This window comes from Scleropages formosus, chromosome 8, assembly GCF_900964775.1.
Source record: "Scleropages formosus chromosome 8, fSclFor1.1, whole genome shotgun sequence".
In the NCBI taxonomy this organism is placed as follows: Eukaryota; Metazoa; Chordata; class Actinopteri; order Osteoglossiformes; family Osteoglossidae; genus Scleropages; species Scleropages formosus.
Genome location: NC_041813.1, coordinates 11,195,114 through 11,217,887, shown reverse-complemented (window position 1 = coordinate 11,217,887; position 22,774 = coordinate 11,195,114).

Here is a 22,774-nt window from a genome sequence, read left to right as displayed (position 1 = left end):
ACGATGAATTTACACTGGTGACAGTGGTGTTATGTCTTTTTTTTTGGTGGTTTATTGCTTATTATTATAAGAAAACCACACTGTTTTCTTTTTGCTTCACATGTAAACGCTTACCCCTCTATGATTAAATTGTATTTTTCCTGCTCACAAGCAACGATTGCGAAGTCTGCTGTTTTCTCTGTCAACTTTTTTATCTTCTCCCGTTGCACATATGCAATGTTTGTTGAAGACAGCAAAGCTTTGCCCTCTTCTGGTGCTCCACTTGACCCTGTGCAACCCTCACACAGTGAGGACAACGGTATGAATATGGTGTGAATATTTCTGGCGATCCTGATCCTGATCCCATGTCATCTACACTATTTCTTCAATAGATATGGTCATGACAGTGGTAACAGCATGGATGACTGAACACAGGGTGGTAGTAAAGGGTATGAAGTGTACACCAAGCTAGGATAGACCACAGTGACTTTACTTCCGCTCTCCACAGTCTGTAAGATGGCTGACCAAGAGGGTCATAAGTGCATTTACATTTACATTTACACTTATTCATTTAGCAGATGCCTTTTACCAAAGCGACATAAATCTCAGAGAAATAAAATTTGTGCATTACATTAAGAGAAAAAGAGACATAATTGCAGATGTGTGATTCCTAAGTAAACTTTTGAAAGTTTGTTTCTTTCCACTATATGCACTACTGTTCATCACACAAGTAGGTTCATAAAATTCAGAATAGACGATTCCTGATCACCTTTCCTACAGTTTTTTTTTCAAGTTATTGTGCCGTGCGTTTGGATAGGGTGAAGAAGGACGCACAGGAAGCGTTCATCTCGAACGTTTATTTGAACACCAGCACGCAGGGAAATAACGTTCTCGGTCCGAGGACCCCATTTCCTCAAGGACCTACATACCAAACTAGCCTTCCTAGCCAGCACCCCCAGGCTCTTTCCTCTCTTCGCCACTAGCAAACACGGACACCCCCTCATTTTGCCCCTAAATCCACCCAGTGGTTGCACACTTTATTCACATTCCCCATAATGCAACTATCTACATTTAACAGATTTTCCACTCAAACTTACGGTAACGCAGGTCATTACAATACATATGGTTACCCAGATGTTTGAGCTACAGCTGCTGTAGTCTTTGGAACAGGCTATTCTGAAACTCATGTCCTTGATCCTGGTGAAGTTTTTCAAGGTAGCCAAATTGAGAACTGAACTCTTGGAATATCTTTTCAGCAGCTGTATTTCCAGCCTTATCCTTTGTTGAATAAGCTTAAGCAAAATGTGTGAAATGATCAGCCAGGACTAGAACATATTCATATTTCTCTTTACTTGCTTCCAGATGCAAATAACGGTAACTGCTCTTTGTCTTTCTTGTGATCTTTACCTCTCATACTGTTGGAGACTGAAGTTTGGTGACGCTTCCATTTGTATGTGTTGGGTGGAGCACTTCAAACAGAGGCTTTGCCAGCTGGGAGAACTCTTGGATGATGACCTGGAATAGCTGAAGAATTCAAGCAATGTGCGAACCTCTCCGACTGTACGAGGTTTCCTATCCTTCAGTGCCATCACTGCCTCCAGGTCATTTGGATTGACCTGAATTCCTTCCTCTGACACCAAACGACCAGTGTACTTCACTTGCCTTTTAAACAGCTCACACTTCTTTGGCCGAAACTTTATGCTATGTTCACACATACATGTACAATGCAGTAATTGTTTGAGGTGGTCCACATGTTCACTAAAGGCCTTTGAGTAGCAAAGCACATAATCTAACTATGGGATGCAGCACTCATCTCTAAGACCCCCCAACACTCCTTCCATACATCTCTAAAATGCCGCTGGGGCATTTGTTAATCTAAAGGGTATGTGAACCCACTCATATAGCCCCCAGAGTGTCCTAAAAGCTGTAACATGTCTGGATTCTTTACTTACAAAGCCTTGATGATAGGCACTACCCTGATACAGAATGGAAAACCATGTGTTGCCACCCAAGCTATTCAGCAGGTCTTGTATCTTTAGCAGGGGATGCTGATCAGGTATGGTCTTGCAATTCAGCTCTGGAAAATATACACAGAGGGGTAAGCTACTGTCCTTCTTCCGTACACATACCACTGGTGAGGAGTAAACTGATACAGATTTCTTAATCCAACCTCTTTCCAAAAGATTTTACATGCATCCTTGACTTCCTTATACAGGGGTTTTGGAATAGAGTTGTCACACTTCTGAATAAGGGTGTCATCTACAAGACTGATTTTCAGCTTCAGACTGGGTATGCAGTCAATGTCTCCATCCTCATGAACGAATACGTCCAATTCCTTGTGAAGCAGTTGTCTTACTACCTCCTGTTCATGCTCACTGAGGTGGCTGAGATCAACGGGTGGGTGCCATTTTTCTCTGGATCCACCTTCATTGTGTTGTTTTTTTCCTCTGACAATCAACTTCAGCAGAACTGAGTTGCAATGAGCACAGCAAAATGTCGCTGGTCTGGTCCCCTGATCCTGGAGCACTAGATTGAGTACTTACAGATCTGGTTTCTACGATTGGCTCAATGCTACCTAAAACTAATCTTAGAGGAAGGTAGATGTCATGATGCGTTGAGTTCTGAATAGGGATTCTTACAATTTTAGAGGTACCAGGAGGCACATCCACAAGAGCCGGAAAAAAGGTTCCAACCCCTCTGGGCAGCCTTTTTCCAGGGGCAGTTCAAACATCATTGTGCCCCTGTCTAGCTAAGACCTCAGACAACACCTCAGCTCCTGTATTTGACCATGGCGGATAGTAACTCCTTTCCCAGTCTTCACAACACAACTTGCTCGCACTCGCTGGAGAGAAATTGCATTCACAGACAAGACTAGAGATTTAGCAGTGCCCTTTTGTACATTCATAGCTTCAGAGAGTAGATCAATTAGGCTGATGCTGTCTGCCTGATTACTGTCTGCTGTGATGATCTCTTCGATTACACTGAAACCTAGCAGTGGGCAGTCCACACAACTTGGACTCACTAGCATGGGTACATATATTACTACTTTCCCATGTTTGCTGCTAATTATTTCCAGCAGACTTTCGATCCAGCCAACAAATGGTATAGTGGTCCCATTGGCTGCAGTGGCATGGAGCTGGCTGCCAGCTAACAAGCTCTCAAGGGATTGGATCTGGCCCCTGGCAAGGCTTGCTCAACTCATGACTTTCTTACGATGGTAACCTGAGCTCCGCTGTCTAACAATATCTGAACTTTGACTCCATTTAAGTGACATGTTATACACTTACTGCCTATTATCTGGGCAACAAATTTCTCTTTAGTTCCAGGGTCTTGTCTGAATGGTCTTTCTGCTTTTAGCGTTTCCTTCTTGAGACAGTTTACCATGGCTTGAGACACATGGTGTACTGCAGTCATTGGTGGTCCCTCCACTGCGACCTTCCCAAGTTTAACGCTTGAGTTTTTTTCAGGAGGCAGCCAGCTGCCCTGTGACGCTCTTGGCTGCATCTAAAACAGTGAGTGCACCTGCCCTGGTTATGAGATATACACTGCTTGCACTTTCCCTTGGTTTCAGGTTTGACCAACTGTCTTGCTCCTGATGAAGCTGCAAGGATGTGTTCTTATTCTCTACCTGCAAATGGAGTGATGACAGTCTCTAGACTCTTAGCTAATGCAGACACTTGTGAAGTCAGCTCCTGTATATCAGCATGACTGGCTTTAACTTCTGCTTGAGGCTGGAAATCACCTTGCCAATTACCGTCATCTTGCTGTGCTGAACTAGCATTAGCTACTTCTAGCTTATGTGTCTGGCCTAGCCGTTTTTGTCTCTCAGCCACCTCACTGACTGTGTTATTTGCTCGAGGATGAAGTCATCCGTAACATACAGATTTGATAGAACGGATTTAATATCTCTCCTTATATAAGCACATTTTCATTCAGGCCCTGGTACAGGGAACAAAGGAAAACACCTTGAACTAGCTTGCTGTCATACCGAAACTCAGACCCATTTTGTTGTGAAGCGAACAGCACTCTCTGCTTTACTCCCACCAGCCTATACACACACTGCTGAGGGGATTCCTTGTCTTGCTGTTTTGCGTTGCTCAGCTCCTGAAATAGTTCAGTGCTTCTTTTGTCTTTGAAATGTGCTTGCAGGAAATGCTTCAACTAAGCTACAGTAAGGTCATCCTTGGTGCTAAGCATCTCTTTGAATATACCAGGTTTAATTATCTTAACCACCATTCTAATGACCTCTCTCTCAGTAAATTTCCTTTCTAACCCCTCATCAATCTGTCTGCAAAGGTTGTTGTAACTCAAATCAGAATCAGAAATTTGACTACTGTGTATCTTAATTCTCTGCAGGGCTACCATGATACGATATCGGACAGTTTGACTACACCTGGTACCTTTTCAGTTACCCCAGGCGGCGGTGTCGTCAGAGCAGTTCCAGAGGATGCTGCAACTCCTGATATTGATTGTACTTGTGAGCTCGCTGCAGGTGGCGAGACCATAGGCTCTGTCACCTCCACTGACTGTGTTCTCATTTCCACGAGCCACAGAGTCTGTAGTTGATGCTTGCAGTTCATTAATGAGGTCATGGAAGGCAAGCAAGTATGCCATTACTTGGTCCTCCAGACTCCACAGTTCCATCTCAGTTCACTTCTCAAGAAGTCAACAATGAAATCTAAGAGTTCCATCTCTGTAGCCTCTGCTATTGGAAAATCCTCTCCTACTTCTTCCCATTCTCTTAGTGAAGTTCAAAATTGCATGACTGGGTCAGGTCTCCTAAACCCCACTGAAGAGAACATTGAACTATGTACAGGCCAACACCTTAGCGAGTTTCATTCTCCTTCATATTTTGACAGCAGAGTTGTTGGCGATACTTGCTGTGCCACATCACCTGTCATGCAGTGCATTCAGAAAGAATTGAGACCCATACACTTTTTCACATTTTTGTAGCAACCAATGCTAAAATTGTTTAAATTTCATTTGTCATTATGGGGTACTGAGCATAGATTGATGGTGAAAAATGAATTGAAACAATTTTAGCATAAGGCTGAAAATTTAAAAAAATAAAAATGTGACAAACATGAAGGGGATCCAGATACTTTCTGAATGCACTGAAAGTGACATACTACTTGTACATATAGATGAGACTAATCTGTCATCAGCACAAGTTTAGTCTTTAAAATCCCTGCTGAGGAAGTATTCCTATGTCTTTAGTGGCCATTCGGACGATTGAGGCAGAATAGGTATCAAACACCAGACTCGAAAAGGTGATGCTACCTCAGTCAAACAGTGAGCTTATCGTGTCACACCTGAAAAAACACAAGAGATACAGAACCAAGTGGAAATCTGTTGAAAGCCAATATCAAGGAAAAAAACAGTCCTTGGGACACAGCAGTTGTTCTAGTTCGTAAGAAGAACGGGATATGGCATTTTTGTATTGACTACAGACGGTTAAATGCTGTAACTTTTACGGATTCTCATCCTCTTCCTAGGGTTGATAATTCATTGGATGCCTTAGCTAGATCTGCTAGGCTTTCTACCATAGATCTTCAACATGGATATTGGCAGGTGGATCTGGATAAGCAGGACCATAAAAAAACAGCATTCACAACAGGCAGTGATGTTTATGACTGTAAAGTTATGCCCATGAGATGTAATAATGCCACCAACAACTTTTCAGAGGTTGACAGAGATGGTATTTAGACAATGTTCTCATTTTTAGTAGGTCTAATGGGTCTACGTTTAGTAGGACATGGATCTCCTTGTCCTTTTACCTGGCAAAACCTTTAGACTGCAGTCCTACGTAACGGACAGACATGTCTGAAATGAAAAAAAGGTTTGTTCTACACAGTCATTTTTAGAAGAAACAATACTAAGAACCTAATTGCAATTATTAGAAAACAAATAACTCTGGCACATCACTGAAGCATTTCATTCCTTCATCTGTATTACTGTGGGTCCCTTGAGCAAGTACTGTGTGGGTCAGTTTTCTATTTACAAAGAGGGCACAGGAGAAGCACTACTGGTCTTATGAATATTAATATCTCTTGCATGCTCAGCGCCGTACATATTTAGTGAGTCCATTCATTGAATGAATTATAAAGAAAGGTATGACAAGTACTGGACAGAAATAGACCCAGATACAAACACCCATGAGTGGTGCACGAGTAGATATCTGAAGTTCTGGAAATGGCTTTGTACACCACTGGGCTGAAACATTGCCTTTCCTACTCATTTTATGCATGTTTGTAACTCACATTACAGTTTGATTATTATTCTATTGCTCATTCTCTCTTCTACCTCTTAAACTCTTACTCATCTTTCTACCTCTTATTCATCTCTTCTTGAAAGTCCTTATGACCGTTTACCCTGATGTCATTCAATAACATCTACTTCTTGTATATAAATTTAAACGTATCTAGTCCTAAGAAGCACAGTGACACAATGGATAATGCTGGTGCTTCACAGAACCTGGGATTTGGTTTCACATTTGGGTATTTGATCTCTGCACAGTCTGCAAAATTTCCCAATGCTGGCATGTGTTCTCTCACAGGCCAAAGATATGTATGGCAGAAAGCAATGAAAACCCCATCTATAACCTCTCGCACTATGACAACCGCATGAGTGGTTGGCATGAATCGATCATGACTCAACTCAGCTGGACCTACCTACCTGTTTATAATTTGATTTGTTTACAAATCAAGTTACTTTTACCACTAAATCACATTTAACAATCCCTTGATTTTTTTTACAGGTTATATTCTGTTAATCATCAGATAAAACTACAATAAACAAAAATACTCCAAGAATTTTATTTTCATTAAGTTTGAAATACATTAAAACTGAAAAATACATAATCTCCACAAAATGTTTGACAGCTTCTGGCTGTGACAACACATTCCTTGGTGAAGGTTGTGTTGCTTGACAAGAAACCTTTAGGCCCATAGGTTTCTTGGGTGGCAAGTTCATGGAGAGGGAAATGAAGCGCAAGTGAAATGGTTTAACTTGTTTTTGAAGACTGCTGTGCTATTTACAATATTTACAGGTCCAAACAGCAGGTAACATGAAAAACCACAATGCACAGGGGCTGCACAAGAGCTGCAAAGGGCCCTTACTTATTCCTTTCAGAAAAATATTGACACAATTAGAAATATCAGTTTTTCAAAAATTAAATATGGTGTAAAGTTGGTAGCACAGAACACACCTGAGTGAGGCCTAAACAAGTGCATTAATATACCAGAGTTTGTACATAATGATTCATGGAAGGAATTATTTCCACTGTTATTGTCTCTGGCTGCAGAATTTCCTCAAGAACCTGGCCATGTTCTGATTGAGTTTCTCAGTTTTGCCACTGGACTGAGGATTGCATTTGGATTTAACATTGATGCGGTCTCCTATCTTATCACAAAATGCCCTCCAAACCCTGGATGTAAACTGAGGTCCCTTATGAGATATAATGTCTTTCAGTATCCTGTGAAACCAAAATATATTTTGAAATATAGTCTCTCCAAAGCAGAGGAAGGTCCACTTAGATGAATCAGGTAAAGGGTTTTGGAGAAACAGTGGATGATGTCTAGGAGTGTAGTATAACTGTTAGACAGAAGTATATTAGTTAGAAAATGGATGGCTTTGTGTCACCGTGGATGATGTGGATTAGTGAATGGTTCTAGTAGGCCCTGGACCCTTGGCTGGGGACCTTTGGCTGGGCACAGACAGGGTAGGGTGATAGATATTCCTTAGTGCCTATTGTTTATTCTGCAGAGAATGGTGGATAGAAGAATATGCTCCCTGGATGGTGAGCAATGTCACAGTGATCACATTTCCTTGATTTCTACCTCTGATTTATTAGCCTTGACTATGAATGGCTGGAAAGGGTTGGAATTATGCAGATTGGGAGCAGCAGTGAATTGATGTTTGAGATGTTGAGTGCTGACAACAAATAACCAGAAAATTACAACTATGGCTAAAGTGCTGAAAAAGTCAAACCTAACAAAGTACTGAATGCCTTTTATTTTTATGATCTCACAAACAATGTTCCCTAAAGCAGTCCATCTGAACCCCATTCATGTTCAGGACACATCCCAAGAAAGAGTGGTTTTTTGAAACAAGCACTTTCCGATCATGATGTACAGGTAGTTGTCGTACAGTCTCTTGAGGACCTGAGCATTTCTGATCAACTTGTTTCTTGAATGTTTGTAAGAAACCAAGATGCTATCAGTATAGAAAAGGACCCACTGACTAATCATGTTACATAACATCTTGATAATAAAGGCCTGGAAAACATGAGGTGCATCTGCAAGTCTGCACAATATTACTAGGTACTTGTAGTGACTGCAAATTGGTAAACGTGATTTTTCCGTTCATTCCCTTCAAACATGACTACATTATACATATACAGGTGGTCCCCGATTTATAATCGTTCAGCTTGTGATTTTTTCGACTTTACCATAGTGATCTGGCAATAGACATTCAGTAGAAACAGTACTTCGAATTTTGAATTTTGATTTTTTTCCCAGGCAAGTGATATGCAGAGTGATACTCTTTCACAATGCTGGGCAGTGGCAGCAATCTACATCTCCCAGTCTGTCATGCAGAGGTGTCCATTAGGTGTATTAAATGCATTTTTGACTTACGATATTTTTGACTTCCGATGGGTTTTGCGGAACATAACCCCACTGTAAATCAGGGACCATCTGTACTACATTATAGGTGCACCTATGATCTAATCTGGTAAAGACTGATGCGCTTGTCTGCCACAGTAAGAAAGTGTAATAGATAGGGATATGTCACCGTAAATGCCACTGTGAATGCCACCGTGAATGCCACCGTGAATGAAAGCCATAGTCCTGCTTTGCTACAAAGACAAACCCTACGCCTGCTAGTTATGCAAAGGCTCTGGTAAATACCAGGTTTAATACTTCCTCAATATACTCGTCCATGGTTCTAGTCATTATTAGGTTGATTGTGCATCCCAGATAAGGGGGGGGGGGGGAGAAGATGCTTTAGTCTTACTAAAGACCTCACTATGACCTAGGCTTTTTTGGATATTGCAAAGTAGGCAGAAATAAAATAAAAAGCAGTGGAGTGGCAGAGGTCGGGTTACCTAGGAGATTAGGTAAAACTGATGCTATTTAATTAAAATGGCATTATTTAAGGATAACCACAGATAACCGAGGACTATGGGATGTTGTGGGGACTCCAAGAAGTAGAATAGGATTTTTACTCCACTTCCATTGTATATAAGATACCTGTACAAACATATAATGTCTAGTGTCTATTTTGTATATAGTGTACTTCATTCTCTCTCTATATATATATATATATATATATATATATATATATGTATTTTATCTTTTATTAGCCCACTCTACTTTTATTATCTGTGTCTTGTCACTGTCATTCTGTCTGTGCTGTGGAAGTATCTGTCATCAAGACGAATTCCTGGTATGTGTAAACATACCTGGCAATAAAGCTCATTCATTCATTCATTCATTCATTCATTCGAAAAGGCTCACCTGGAGCTGCACGCAGTTGGTGGAAAACTCAAATCAAAGTTTCCTCATCCAGAGATGACAGGAGAGCAATTACACAAATTTGTATTTTCACCAAGATGTACGTCGCTTTGGAGAAAAATGTCTGCTAAAATGAATAAATGAAAATGTAAATGTAATGTAAAGCGACTTCCAATGAACTTTATGTAGTGTTATCAGCCCACAGACCTTATTCACCAAGGTGACTTACACTGCTAGATACACTACTTACAATGGGTCACTCATCCATACATCAGTGGAACACACTCTCTCTGCTTGCTATATGATGTGCACCACTTACTTCAGCCTATAGGAAATGTAGAAGATTACACACACACATCGTCTGAAACCACTTGTACCATACGGGGTCGTGGGGAGCTGGAGCCTAACCCGGCAACACAGGGCAAAACGCTGGAGGGAGAGGGGACAAACCCAGGATAGGATGCCAGTCCATCACAAGGCACCCCAAGCAGGACTCAAACCCCAGACCCACCAGAGAGCAGGACCTGGTCCAACCCACTGTGCCATCAAGCCCCTGTGTAGAAGATTAGTAAATAACAAATTAGAAGCATACATGAGCTGAGCACACGCTGATCATGCAAAAAGAAAGCCAATGGGAAGTGTTAGCATCTATGTAGTATGCGCTTCTGGAACTATATAATATGTCTCTACTGGATGCTCTCACTCCAGCTGGGGTGAAATAAAGTAAGATACTTTCTCCCATCCTGGGTCCTTTTTTTGAGTTATGTCGAATTTCTTCCACACCTTTATGTCATAAGATTAGTTTTATAAGGGCAAGAAGTCCAAAAGTGACTAGTATACCCACAACAGAGGCACAAAGTATCCATGAGGTGGTGCAGCACTGGCTCGAAGAGTCGGAGATCCACTCTCTAACAACCCATACCTAAGAGTTATGATCAAAACTTTTCGGGATCTAAGAAATTGTTGATTCCCTATTGCTATGTCACCACTGAGTGCTTTGCCAGTGAAGAAGGAAATTAAAAATTCAGGCTGCACTGATTCAAACCCAAATGCTGATAGCCGATGAGTCAATTAGGGAGATCAGTGCTGCAAGAATTCCATTGGTCTGTCAAATGGCAGTTGGGCACCCAGGGAAGTTCTTGCTAATGTGGATGGTTAGCTGTATCCAAAAGGTGGCAAAGGTAAGTGTGACTTCCAGTGAAAATACTGTGAAATGCTGTGAAAATATATGGTGTGTCAGACATCTCCGCACGCATTCCTGACTGTCTGTTGGACATCTCTTCATGGATGTATGATCACCACCTCCAACTCAACCTCTCCAAAACAGAGATTCTTTACCTCCCAGCTGGCCTGTCCTCCTGTCACGACCTCTCGATCAAACTGGACAACTCACCCATTTCGCCTAGCTCCTTTGCTAAGAGTCTGGGAGTAACGATTGATGCGAGTCTGTCATTCTCTCAACATATCGAAGCCACAACCCGGTCCTGCAGATACATCCTGCATAATATTTGTAGGATCGGTCTCTACCTCACTACTGACTCCGCCCAACTACTTGTCCAGGCCATGGTGACTTCCCGCCTGGACTACTGCAACTCTCTTCTGTGTGGCCTTCCTGCTAATGTCATCAAACCTCTGCAGCTTCTACAGAATGCTGCTGCACAAGTTGTGTTTGCTTTGCCAAAGTGCTCCCATGTATCTCCTCTACTCATCTCTCTGTACTGGCTTCCTATAGCTGCCTGAATCAAATTCAAAACCCTGGTTACTGTGTACAGTTGCATCAATAGAACTGCTCCCGGCTATTTACAGGACTTGATCAACCGGTACACCCTAGCCAGGCCCCTTCGCTCATCTACTTCTGCTCACCTGGTGCTCCCGCGCACGAAAAGCAGAGCTCGAAGGTTCTCGTTTCTGGGTCCATTGTGGTGGAATGATCTTCCCCTGTCACTCAGAACTGCAGAAACTCTGTCCGTTTTCAAAAAGGGTCTGAAAACCCACCTTTTCCAGATCCACTTCACCCAAAATCTATCCAGCTCATCTATGGTGTAACTGTTCATGCATCATAACTCCAGAAGCATCCCCAGATACAACCTTTATTCAGCCATTACTCTGGTATTGTACTGCTCATTTGTGTATCTTATAATATTTAATAAAAAAAAATTAAAAATTTTTTTTTTAAAAATTGGTGTGGGTATCGGGATTTGTCTGTCTTGTATCTTATGCACCTACTTGAATGATGAACCTTGGTGCAGCAAGTGGTAGGGAACAAATTAGGTTTGCTTGAGATTTTCATGTTTGCAGCTATGTCTCCTTCTCTCAATGTAATGCATAAATTGTACTTGTGCTGCGATGTACGTCGCTTTGGACAAAAGCATCTGCTAAATGAATAAATGTAAATGTAAATGTACCTCCTGACCATGACATCCGCCCTCTGGATCTAACTACTCCCGAAGTGAGCAAGGCCTTTAAGAGCATCAACACTAGAAAGGCTCCAGAACCTGATGGCATCCATGGACATGTCCTGAAGGCCTGCGCTGACCAGTTAGCAGATGTCTTTACTAACATCTTTAATCTGTCTTTAAGTCTAACAGTGATCCTCATATGTTTCAAGCAGACCACCATCATCCCTGTTCCCAAAAAAACTGCTGTCTCCTGCCTGAATGACTACCACCCTGTAGCACTGACATCAGTCATCATGAAATGCTTTGAGCATTTTGTCAAATCCCACATCTGCTCCTCTCTACCAGACACCTTGGACCCGTAACAGTTTGCTTACCCCTCTAACAGATGCACTGACAACGCCATTGCAATGGCCATACACTCTGCCCTGGAACACCCGGAGGAAAGAGACACCTACGTGCAGATGCTGTTTATTGATTATAGCTCTGCATTCAATACCATCATCCCTACCAAACTCATAGCCAAGTTGAAGGATCAGGGTCTTAACAGTCACCTATGTAACTGGATCTTGGACTTCCTGACGAGAATACCCCAGGTGGTCAGGATTGGCAACCACACATCCTCCACACTCACACTCAGCACTGGTGCCCCACAACGATGTGTGCTCAACCGCCTCTTGTACTCCCTGTTCACCGATGATTGCTCTGCTTAGCACAGCTCCAACATCACCTTCAAGTTTGCTGACAATACAACCATCCTAGGACTCATTACCAACAGTGATGAGACATTCTACAGAGATGAGATCAGAGCACTCTCAACATGGTGTGACGACAACAACAATCTCTCCTTGAATATCAACAAGACCAAGAAGATGATTGTCGATTCCAGGAATTCACAAAAAGGGGGTCACGCTCCTATCCACATCAATGGGATGGAGGTGGACAGCGTAAAGAGTTACAAGTTCCTGGGTGTACACATCTCCAAGGATCTCTCCTGGAGCCTCCACACAGACACAGTAGTGAGAGGAGCCCATCAGCATCTCTACTTCCTGCAGAGGCTTAAGAGGTTTGGCATCTCCTCTGGCATCATGTCAAACTTCTACCACTACACCATAGAGAGCATTTTGACCAGCTGCATCACTGTATGGTACGGCAGCTGCTCTTCATCAGACCGCAAATCTCTTCAGAGAGTGGTGAGAACAGCTGAGTTCATCACTGGAAACATTGTTCCGGCCCTACAGAACATTTCCCAAATACGCTGTTCGAGAAAGGCCCGGAATATCATTAAGGACTGCACTCACCCAGCTCACCACCTGTCTGCAACACTGCTGTCTGGCAGATGCCTCTGTTGTATTCGTTCAAGAACAACAAGACTGAAGAACAGCTTTTACCTACAGGCCATCAGACTGCTTAACAGCGAGTAGCCCTGCACTGCGACACTTTATTACTGACACTTTATTACTTCTCTTCCAGACCCCTGAACATTACAACTCAGTATTCACAATTTACTATTTATTGTACTTGTATTTATTTGTACCTTCCCTTTTATACTTATTTGTACTGCCTTACTTATCAGCACATCCTTATCAAAATACGTTTGTTCATGTCTGTTCACGTCTATATGAGCCTCGTCACAAGCATTTCAATGCCCAATGTATCCAGTGTAACTGTGCAAATGACAAATAAATGACTCTGACTCTGACTACTCATCAGGGTTGCTTGGGCTACTAGTGGCATTTTTATGCCTTCCAGCTCTGTTGGGTCAATGGAAATTGGTGAAGTGTTCTGTAACAACAGTGACACAGGATTAGTGGATCCAAGTGCAGTTTTATTTTTACAGTGATAATGTGAGGGAAGAAGACAATCCCAAGGACAAATATATTGATGGGTTTAAAGTTTTCCAAGCACATAACTGGTAGGATTACTTGAAGCACAAGCTTGAGAAGAACTATAGCAGTGCAGACTAGTTTTCAAGACTCCACAAAGACAAAACCAAAGTTGGTTGTTTTGTACACAGGGTGATGATGATAGATTACAAATGTGCTAGAGTTTCTTAGTGCTCCAATGAGCAGGAAAGTCCACAGGCTGAAGATGTGATGCCTTTGTACTGTAATCAGTAAACTGTGAGAAACTGTTGCAATTTAACCAATTTTGGAGTCACCAGAGTAAATCAAGGTGTCAGTGTTCTAATTAATGTGCATTACAAGTTCTGTGCAGGAGTGATTATACACTTCCCGAGGTATTCTATAGATGCCGTCCTTCTTGGTGTCACATGTTCATTTTGCAATATGTTTCATGTATGCAGTCATTTTGGCCATGGCAAGCTTAACTGTCATTGGTTTCTGTCTGTGCATGATCTAACAAGTTCTGGTTTGTTATTGCAGAACTTTTTCAAAGATAGTTCTAATAACATGTTTGTCTTAGTTCTGCTGTCACAAGGAAGACATCAGTACAGGAAGAAATAATGTGATATTGCTAAAAATGTTAAATGCTGGTGCCAAAGTTACATTTTTCCTACGCAAGTAAAAGCTTTGTGGCAGATGAACATCTGAAATGTGTATAGTAATTGGTGAAGGGTTCTTTAAGGGTCACCTAAATATATCCCATTCTAGTTATGTGTTTCACACTTAATAGTTTTACCTAGCAGTAAATAACTCCCCAACCTGCCAAGCGGGGATAATTTCAGCACTCACCGTGAACATTGCCAGAATTGTGTGCGAAAAGGAGATTAAACTCACAAAATGTCACAGCAATGTCAAAGTTATTTCTGTCCCCTTTGAGGGAAATGCAGAATCTTAAATGTTCTACTCTTTTGAAGCTCTCTGTTCAATTTACAGAAACCAAAGGTGGGAGGGCTAGGTTGCCAGTGGATTTCTGAAAGAGTTGGATTGGCCCAGGATAGGAGGTGCCACTCTTCATGGGGAAAGGACTGTAACAAAAACACTAGAAAAGGCTTAAATTCTTTGTTCTTATAATTATAAATATTGGTTACTGCTAAGGTGGCGGGGGTGCGGTGGCGCAGTGGGTTGGACCGCAGTCCTGCTGTCCAGTGGGTCTGGGGTTCAAGTCCTGCTTGGGGTACCTTGCGACGGACTGGCGTCCCGTCCTGGGTGTGTCCCCTTCCCCCTCCGGCCTTACGCCCTGTGTTGCCGGGTAGGCTCCGGTTCCCCGTGACCCTGTAAGGGACAAGCGGTTCTGATAATGTGTGTGTGTGTGTGTGTGTGTGCTAAGGTGGCGCAGTGGGTTGGACCGGGTCCTACTCTCCAGTGGGTCTGGGGTTTGAGTCCCGCTTGGGGTGCCTTGCGATGGACTGGCATCCTGTCCTGGGTGTGTCCCCTCCCCCTCCGGCCTTACACCCTTGTGTTGTCGGGTAGGCTCCGGCTCCCCGCGACCCTGTCTGGGACAAGCGGTTGAGGAAATGTGTGTGTGTGTGTGTAGTTACTGCTACTAAAATGTATGTGTTTAAATTCAGAGATTGTTATCCTTATGAAAGAAATATTAAACAATTTTTGTAAAGGGAACATTGAAGGGAAATACTCATAGAAAAATAATATATGTAATATACACAGAAAAATATGGGTCAATAAGTAAAACAGCCAATACCTGCAAATTGTTATAATTAGAGATTACTTTGAAGATAGCATACTATAACACTGAAGGGAAGGTGAATACAATCCCTTTTTTCACAAAAATGTTGAATTGTACTTGACAGTCAAAAGGCTGCATTTTTTTCAGATGATTTTACACATTTAATTTCACTATTCTTTAATAACAGCTTTGATGACATCCTTGTTGATAAGGAGCAGTGGGTTTCAAGACACATAAAGACTGGGGTTTATTTGTATGTCTTATTTGAGACTATCTGTCTCTGTGTTACCATAGAAAAATGTTGTTGGGCATACAACAATTGGTTAGAAGTCCCAGTGAATTTTGCTTTGTTTTCAGAATTGCTGTTAGAAAATGAGGGATTATTCTCATTGATTGTATATTCCATTATCCACAGACCAGTTATCAATTATCTTTCAAGGTGTGACACACACACACACACATTTTCAGAACCGCTTGTCCCATACGGGGTCACGGGGAACCGGAGCCTACCCGGTAACACAGGGCGTAAGGCCGGAGGGGGAGGGGACACACCCAGGACGGGACGCCAGTCCGTCGCAAGGCACCCCAAGCGGGACTCGAACCCCAGACCCACTAGAGAGCAGGACTGTGGTCCAACCCACTGCACCACCGCACCCCCTCAAGGTGTGACAATGAGAGAATAATATCTGTTAGTTCACAGTTAAGGAGAAACTCCATCCAAGGATGAAATGAAGCACCTGCACCTGCATTGTTCATACTGAGTCAAGTCTTACTAAAGGCTAACATGACCTAAGGCTAATCTGACAGCCTGAGGCATCATGGACAGAATATTTATCATACTGTAAAAGATCCTGTGTACTAAGTATAACTCTTGGAATTTGGTTTTTGCTTTCATTCCCACTGAGATTACTTTCAACTTTAATAACCTCCTTAAAGATGCAAAAACAAGAGTTCTCCTGAAGCCATGGCTGTGACACAGAAAATGTTCAGGAAATAATTAAATACCATAGATTTTTAAAAAATTGATTTAAACACACATTTTCTTAACCGCTTGTCCCATACGGGGTCGCGGAGCCTACCCGGCAACACAGGGCGTAAGGCCGGAGGGGACACACCCAGGACGGGACGCCAGTCCATCGCAAGGCACCCCAAGCAGGACTCGAACCCCAGACCCACTGGAGAATAGGACCGGGTCCAACCCACTGCGCCACCGCACCCCCCTGGTTTAAACACAACTAGATTAATGTATCAGGAACAGAATGATTGCACCCTGAACAACGATAAACTATGACCAGCATAAGCTTTTTTGAAAGGCAGGATCTTTCTTGACGTGGAGTTCAGCTGTTGAGTACCACAGGCCTAACGTCAAGAGGAAAAATTAGAACAGGTCAGGGCCATGTTGTATAACACATTGATAGCTTTTGTTTATCAGGATGAATAAAAAAACAAAAAAGTAGAAGATCCAAGGCATAAGTCGACATTCAAGATACACAGGAAAAGATGTTATACACTGTGTGTATTTTTCAACAGCTGCACACAAGGACCCCATCCACCCTAAAACCACAGAGAACAACACCCAACACCAACAACCCTCTGCCACCAGATCAGTATACTTTAACAGTTTCCGCTCATATGCCCCCCCAATAGCATCCTCGAATGACACTGTTAACTCTACAAAGTACACAGTACGTTCACCCTCCGAATATAACACCACGTCCGGCTGCAGTGGAGTAGAAGCAATGACCTGCGGAACCTGGAGCTGCTTGCCCACGTCAGCCAACAGCTTCCAGTCCCGTGTGTTACCCCACCTACCAGGGCACATCTGCCCTTGCATAGTGCTACTCTCTCCTGCCCACACAAAACCAATTGCTCTAGCTAACCTGCCAACAGGCAGAGAATTAACAACTTGCCGCTTACTCTCAAGCACACCTGCTAAACATCTAAGAACTTGATTATGGCACCAAGTATAGCACCCCTGCTCCAAACTAACCTTACACCCTGACAAAATGTACCTCAGCGTCGCCACACCCCAACACAACTTACAAGAACCATCGCCACCTGCCCATTGCTTAACATTCTGCGGCGTTGGTAACACGTCATAAGTTGCTCCAACAATAAACTTAACTCCATCGCCCACACATCTTGCCAGCGCAACTTCCTCCTGTCCACACCTTCCCAGTTCACCCACTGACCCTGCTTCACCAATGCGACGGCCTTTGCATGCCTCACCTCCTCTTCTTGCCCTCGAACCTGCTCAACAACCAACCGGTGTCTGTCTGCCTCTGGGGCAGCACTCCACAACCACCGCAAATGGCCAGAGCCAAACTCTGCCTTCCCTCTCTGCATGTGCCCAATCACGTCCAACAACATCAGCGCCCCTTTTGCACTCTGAACAGCATCTCTGGGGTTCCACCCCCTACCTGTCCTCACTGACGGCACCACCTTTCTCACAATCTCATCTTTTGACTCCACTAGAGTCAGCTCCAAACCCACCTTTGCACACTTATGCTCCTCCACCAAACTTGATACAGGCAGCTCCAACATGCCCTTACCATATAGTGCTATACTACTCAAACAGCGTGGCACTCCCAGCCATCTCCTTATCGCCACACTAATAATCCGCTCGAGCTTCTCCACCTCCAGGACAGAAAACTCATACACCGTAACTGGCCACCTAACACGTGGCAAGAGCAATTACCCCCTTCTTCTACACAACAGCCATCAGTCTCCACAGAAATTTGGAGCACGTTTGGAGCACACCCAGAGCACATTTAAGCACCCGGTATGGTACCCCTTTTGTGCCAGGAGCAGAAGAGGCCCTTGCCCGCCGCACTACATCTTGCGCCTCTCCCCACCTTGGAGGGCACACATCCACTTTATCTCCCCTACACTACTGAGAAGTGTAAAGTGGAGGTTCAAGTCTCACAACTATTCGAGGGTTGTGCCCTCGAGTGGGAGCTCGGCTGGGGCAAACCAAAATCGACCGGTAAACTCTGGAGTAAGCAGGGGAGCCAGGTTGTCTTAATGTTTTGTGTTGTGCGCCTCTGTGTTTCGTATAATGTTCTACTACGCTGTGTGTCTGGAAAGTGATGACACATACTGTGTGTTTGGAAAGTGCATGCTAAAGGACTTCCATGGGCTAAGAATAAGAACAGGAGCTTAATTATTTGATGTACAAATCACTGAGTATTGTCACGCCCTCCACCTCGGCAACGAGGAACACCTGCGGCTGATCAGGGTCCAGGCGCATAAAAGGAGAGCTCAAAGTGCAGGAAAATGCGGAACCACGTTCAGCCTTAATGCTCACTAAGGCTTCTTGTATCGCCTTGCTTACCTTTCCTGACCTCCCTGTCCTAGCTCCTGTTCCTCGACCCTCCTCCTCCTCCTGACTCTCCTCTTCTTCTTCGTTTCCTTCAACCCATCGTCTGATCTTCGACTCACAGTTTTTCGGATTCTCCTCATAACGACATCTGTTCCTCGGTGACCTTCGCTAGTTTTCCTGACCACGACTCTCAGATCATCCCCTCATCCTATGCACCTCTGCACTGCACTTGGGTCTGATGACCCACTTCCCGGACAGAAACATGAAAAGTATAAAGACAGTTCTGGTTTTTTTTTATTGTTGCTTGCAATTGGATGGCAGTCCTCTACCTAGGGTGAATACTTTTTTACGTAGTTTACGATAATTAATAAATAGGACGTTTATTCTATTACAGATTTATTGGAGTTTCATGCATATTCTTACAAGGAATACTGTAGGTACTGCACGGTGATGGAAGTGGTATTGGATGAAATGGTGTTGTGATCCACTTATCCGAATGTGAAATGAAAAGAGTGAATGCTATTGTGCTTGGGTTTTCCTGCTTTGTGTTTGAAGGCTATTCTGCTCTGCAACAAAGAAAATGCTTTGCACTAACCGCTATCACAATGAAGAACTGCTTTGTTCTTTCTAATGTTTCAGAAGTATTTGGGTAAACGAGAAAGAGTGAGCAGAACAGAACGCTCCTTGAGAGCAAGGGTGATTACTGAAAAGCAAAGTATAAGAACGTATACATGCTAAATTGTTCAAACTCAGACGAAGTATCTAAAGTTTGAAAAAAATTCAATGGGTTTGTTGTTTGGACCGCGTGGCCAAACTCAGGAAAATAAATGGGACAGAATCATTCTAAACCATCCTGACCAGATCTGGCTTATGATCTGAACGGAATGATAGAGTTTGAAAAACAACTGAGAAATAGTGATGGACATGAATGCAAAGTGGGCTCTGGAGCAGGAGGAGAACTACTAAAATCAACCCTTATCCATACAGTAGAGAGTTTCACAGAAGGAAAATATGGGAAGGCAAGCAAGGAGTGGGATAAAATTACTCGACGGGTGTGGCCGAAAGGAGGGAGTTTCAATCCACAGAAAATGGACGTAGTGAGGAAGAAATTACAAGAGAAGCAGCGAGGTTATTTCTTTTGCTGCTGTGATTGCAGTGGAGGACAGATGTTAGAAAAGTTAGAAGAATGGGAAACTTTTGGCATGAGAAGAGCATTGGAGGCTGCACGAAAGCGTGCAAATGACCTGACAGTACATTTGAAAGCTGAGAATGCAGAATAATGAAGCCCCAGCCAATGCATTAACCATGCTTGCTCAAGTGCCTAATACAGGAGACAATAAAGATCAAAAGAAGGAGGAGATACCTCTGTAGCCAGCAATGCCAAAATCCCCACCCTACAAATTTCAGCTGCGGGTGATGTGGAGGATCGAGACCTAGGACTGAGAACATCGTTCTCGCACAGCACCACCTGAAGCAGGCAAGAGGATGGACTGGTAGATCCTCCCCCTCCCTCTCTGTACCCATCATGTCTCCAGATGCCGCTGATCCAGATGCATGATCAAAGGGGATCTGATCCTGACAACGGAAACCTGAGGGTGGTTTACATCCAGAGAAACTAGGATATGCAGGAGCTAACTGACGTCTGTAATAGCCTCCCTGACCCCAGAGAAGCGGGAGAGCAGAGTTTCTGGGAAGCTATCAAAGATCTGGATGACATCTATCAACCCAGTGATGGCGAGTGGTCCCAAGTTCTAAGACACAAGCTCAGGAGCAACTGGAAAAGCATGCAAGAAAGCTGGACTGGTCAGGACTGAGGCACAAATGATTTCACTGAAGAGTTGCAGGGCCTCCGTGATCACATCCAAGCTAATATAAACAAGGAACAGACTGGACACAGCTGAGCTAGGCCAGACAGAAAGATGGCACGAGTATTAGTAAATGGGAACACCGACTCAGTGAATTGATGGCAGACCACTCAGTTGTCCAACAGGTCGAACAACAAGAAATAGTAATGGCCTCACTGTTAATGGTTTGAGATTTGAATTGCAGGAGGTGAAAACATCCTGCATGGGATGGCATGAGGCTAAGCTGGAGGACCTGAGATGGCATGCTGTTCACACTAAAAGAAACCAGACAGAGAAGAAAACAGCCAAGCTGATGGCGGCTCAATTTGCCTTCTAAAGAAGAGGACGTGGCAGAGGCCAAGGTCATGGTGGAGGACCCCCAGATCATGGCAGAGGTCGAAACACCTGTTTTAACTGCAGCCAATCAGGTCACTGGCAGCGAGGTTGTCCTCACCAGCGGCAGCAGGGCCCAGTTAGAAGCCCGTGGCCTGCTCCACCCCTGCAGGGATGGCAGCCAATGACCACAATGTATAGGACGAGAACGATGATACAGCTGATGGTGTCGCATGAAACCCATTTCCTTCCTGATGAACACAGTGGTGACAAGATCCACTATTAGAAAACAGGAGGTGCCAGGGGTCCCCACAAATGGAAACCAGATCCGCATCATGGGAGCATCAGGAATAATGTCAAGCCTCAGACAGATTGCTCCACTGCCAGTGGGAATGACAAAAGACATTGCTGTAACTAACCACTCTTTTCTTCTCAGTGAACACTGCCTGGTGAACCTACTAGGTCGAGACTTGCTTGCAAAGCTTGGGGTGACTGCCTCTGTGGCTGAAGAAGGTACCAACATCACATCTCCGATATTGGGACTGTTTCCCAGCAGATGTTATCACAATACATTGCTTGGTTGCTGGATGATGACACATTGTTGCAAAGTAAAGTGCCTACCAGTTTGACACAGCTCACATGGATGCACTACACAGCATATTTCTGTGCCAGGGAAACTGCAGAGGATCAACAAGAACAGTCAGAGTTTATGGCAATAAACTGGAGAAAGAGACAATCATTCTGTGTGATCTGTTCACAGCAGAAAACCATGCTGCAGCATCTGTTGATCTGACTCCGGCCCAAAGTAGGTGGTATAAGGGAAATTCAGTTCCATATGTCTCCTTGGGAGAGACAGGAAATGTAGAGTGGAAGGACTCAGGGTCATGGGTCCAACTGTCATGTGAAAGGAAAGATTGCATTCAGGTGGAAGATAGATGGGTAAATCAAGATGGGGAGGTGCAGTGGTACAAAGTTCAGACTGAAGCTAGAGTGAGTAGGAAAAGAGTAAGATGTATGTGAAAGTAAGGAAAATAAACAGCAGTATCACTGGTAAAACATTTACAGTTTTTTGTTACAGGACCTAAGGGGGGTGAATGAAACAATACATCTAAGAGCTCCAATTGTTCTGAATCCAGCTACCATTCTGTCCTCCATTCCTCATAATGCTAATTGGTTTTCTGTTGTAGAACTAGCAAATGCTTTTTTCGATCCCTGTTCACCCTGACTCACAGGACTGGTTTGCTTTTACTTTTGGGGGAAGCACTTGACGTGGATGGTGATGCTGCAGGGGTACACCAAAGCGCCCAGTGTGTATGGTCAAAAAAAATCTGGAAGGGTTTAATCGCACCCCATGGAGGTGTACTGGTGAAGTATGCTGATGACCTGTTTTTGTGTTCAGAAACGAAGCTAGCTTGTAAAACAAATATTCGAGTGCTCCTAGTCCATCTAGCTAAAAAAGGCCATAAGCGATGCGGAAAGAAGTTGCAACTGGATTACCTGGAACACATCCCAACCCATCAAGTTGTCCTTTGGGGACCAAATGAATATAATCAATATTTGATATGCCAAAAACACACACATTGTCTGAACTGCTTGTCCCACAGAGGGTCGTGGAGAGCCGGAGCCAAACCCAGAAACACAGGGCGTAAGGCTGGAGGGGGAGGGGACACACCCAGGATGGGATACCAGTCCGTCGCAAGGCACCCCAAGCAGAACTTTAACCCCAGACCCACCAGAGAGCAGGACCTGGTCCAACCCACAGCGCCACTGCACCCCCCATTATGCCAAAAAACCCAA